The 3,144-nt window shown below is 31.2% G+C and overlaps 1 long non-coding RNA gene across 3 annotated transcripts in view; it reads left to right on the top strand.

The window, feature by feature from the left end:
* The first annotated feature begins 2,514 nt into the window (after nt 1-2,514).
* Nucleotides 2,515-3,144, top strand: part of LOC118751488 — a 1,283-nt gene continuing 653 nt past the window's right edge. Inside the window, exons 1-2 of one of the 3 annotated variants that reach the window (XR_004994533.1) lie at nt 2,515-2,827; nt 2,902-3,051. This is a non-coding gene — a long non-coding RNA (uncharacterized LOC118751488). Of the gene's footprint in view, nt 2,828-2,901; nt 3,061-3,144 lie in introns of all 3 variants that reach the window. The other 2 variants (XR_004994534.1, XR_004994535.1) reach the window with 2 other exon arrangements.

Genomic DNA, 3,144 nt, shown 5'->3' with positions numbered 1-3,144 from the left:
TTTATAGGGCTTTCGCACGAGGCGATTTTTCAGGCAACTTTTAGTTGAAAGCAAAAATCGCCTCGTCCGAACGGCCTTTCAACTAATCGCTTTCAACAAAGTTGGTCGCCAGCCAACTTTTTAATTCGCTCATATATTTTCTTAGTACATTCCCTTCAAGACCAATGATTTTATGGTATTCATGAGAAAGTTTTATTGTTTATGTACATACGTTTACGTATTTTACACTTTTACAAATTGATTCCACGTGCACATGTACTGCATTTAACGCAAATATGTATGCACACATTTTCAGGTATACATCTTAACAAAAAGCATATTTAAGTTGATATTAATGGATAAAAGAGACATTTTCTTTGGATTCAGTACTAAAATTTGACATTTTTATAGCATTTCACGTGCTTATCAAAACTTTACGACAAGATTTGACCATTTATCTTTATATTATTAAATTTTAATTATTTTTTGTAAAAATACGGTTTATATTTTAAGAAAAGCCGTACAAATCCAAGGTCCAAACTTTGTGCAACATTAAAAAAAAACCAACACACTTTCGTCAAAATTTCGAGCTTTTTAATTCGATTTCCTAGATTTATTTTGAGTGTGCGGTTTTTTAGCAATTAAATTTTAATATAAGTAAGTTTTTTAAGATTTCTTTGATGAAGGTGTTGCTAATTTTCTCCATATAAAAATATCGTCGAACACACTTCGTATGGAAGAAAATGACTGACATCGTCGACAAAAAAAAATGCCAAGTTCAACGGTAAGTCCCAGCTACTTTAAACTTGCACTTTATTATACTAAAATTGAATGGGCTAAAAACTAAAGAATATTGATAAAGCTTGAAATTTTTACGAAAGTATGTTGGTTTTTGGATGTTTCGCATAGATTTAATCTTGGGTTTATACAGTTTTTCTTAAAGAATACATTATATTTTATAAACAGATAGTTAAAATTAAAGAATAATAAAATAAATAGTAAATCTTCTCAATATGTGAGTGCCGTAAAGGTATTATATTTAAGAAAATCTCTTCTTATAACTAACGAAGACTTTCTTTCTATATGAAGTTGACTTCGACATTTTGTTTTAATAAAACTTAGTATCGAAAAGTTTCTTTAAAAATTTGCCTAGGCTGTATTATACTGGTTCGTTCAAGCCATTTTTCAAAACTTACAAAGGTAAATACGAACTGGCGAACAAAAGAGAATACAAAGAATTTCTTGCTGTGAATTTTCAGAGCAGTATATTTTTAGTATTCATTACAAAATTGTATTAAAAAGTACTGCGTAGTAGGAAAGTATATTGTAAATGAAATTGTATCAAACAAGTACAATTGTACCAAAAAATGCCAACACTGTTGTGTATACATATTTTTTTTCTTTTTTACTTTTTTACTCTTATTTTATCTTTCAGCTTCGCTAAAAGCACTTATACCAACGCTTGGCTTACCAAATTTACGCCAATTGATAAAATTTGGCGATTTAAACTCATTTTAAATAATGTAAACAACAATTCGAGTTGAATCGAAAATCGCCTCGTCTGAATAGGGATGGCAACTTTTTCACTTTCAACTTCTCATTCAACTCCGCATTCAACTTTTGTTGCCTGAAAAATCGCCTCGTGCGAAAGGCCTATTAGAATCGCATTAAGGAAAAAAGTTGAACGATTTTGACATTAGCCGTTTATTTACATTTCTTCGTTGTTTACAATTTGGTGGTGGCTTTTTACTGCAATTTTCTTCATTTTCGCTTGTGACAACGTGTGTACACATAAGATAAAGAATAATTTAACACAACGGCATGATTTTTAGAAGAATTTGCATAATAAAAATGATTTTTCATGCGTTCAACAATTTCGCGGTTTTCTCCGTTCTCTTCGTTGTTTACTTCTTACAGCAAAGATGGCGTCGAGATTTCGGCAGCTAGAAAATAACTTTTTTCGTTCTTTCCGTCCCGCGTGATCTTGTGTCTTTCGTTCATGGTACGGAGGCATGAACCAACGACTACAGATCACGTAATCCGCCATCGTTGTATTTGTAATCGATTTTCAGAAAAAAGTTTTCGTAGCGTTTTTGATGTTTTTTGGTTCTGTTTACATCGTCTTCTACCTCTTCGTAGTGATATTTTAGCGATTTTATGTGTTTTCTGCAGCGCTTTTAATTAGAAATTTTGATTTATTACAAATTTATGATATAATATGAAGTGCTTTGTGATTGGAACAAGTTTGTGCGTCTGTTTGATTTGCCAAGAGGCGTAAATTTGCGTGAAAAGTGGGTGCACATTTGTGGTCACAACGTTGGCATTGAAAAATCGGCCGGTGCCGATAATATGCGATTGTAAAACACTCTCAATCATTAAAACCATATTTTATGAACTTTTTTTGCTAATTGTCATCAAGTTTCACTTTTTATATTTTATAATAAATAGTATTTATTAAATACAAATCTAATCGCACTCAATAACCGCGCCTTTTTCGTTTTCTTTGTTTGTTTTCATTTTTAGGCAGATGTCAAAAACGCTCAGAAATTTACTTTTTTCATTCTTTTCCGATTGCGTGATTTTGTTAGTTGGTTCATGTTATAGCAGCATACAGATTCCACGAGCAGTTTTTGGATTTTGGTGCTGGAGTACCTGGCACATTCAACATACTCTGCTATCATGATTCAATAATTATTGAATCATGCTCTGCTATTACCTGAATAATGAGCCTTCATTTCTATTGAACGTTTGCGAACATTGGTCGTTATTTGGGTAAATTTTCAATTTTATTCAAAAAATCTTAACATCTTCGTTTGGGATTGCAGCAAAAGGAATACGCAAGCGATAGGTTTGTCCATAAATTAATATACATATGTATGTATGTACAATGTACATATGTAAATTTATTGTTACAATTTACAGAAACTGCGCTGGAAAACTAATTCAAAGATTTTGGTAGCAATTTACACAATTGGATACAAGTGAGAAGAGTTATGCTCATACATAAATTTAAAGCGTGTGAAGTGGAAATGTATGTACATATGTATATGTGTAAACCAAAGCATTGATCAGGTAGGAGAGGTAGAGATTTTCAATTAAAATATCATGATTCAATAATAATTATTGAATCAAGTTGAAATATCAAGTATTGTAATTTTTTTTTTT

This window comes from Rhagoletis pomonella, unplaced genomic scaffold (assembly GCF_013731165.1).
Source record: "Rhagoletis pomonella isolate Grant_MI unplaced genomic scaffold, Rhpom_1.0 Rhpom_scaffold_00001, whole genome shotgun sequence".
Lineage (NCBI taxonomy): Eukaryota > Metazoa > Arthropoda > Insecta > Diptera > Tephritidae > Rhagoletis > Rhagoletis pomonella.
This window is presented reverse-complemented; position numbering and strand designations above follow the sequence as displayed.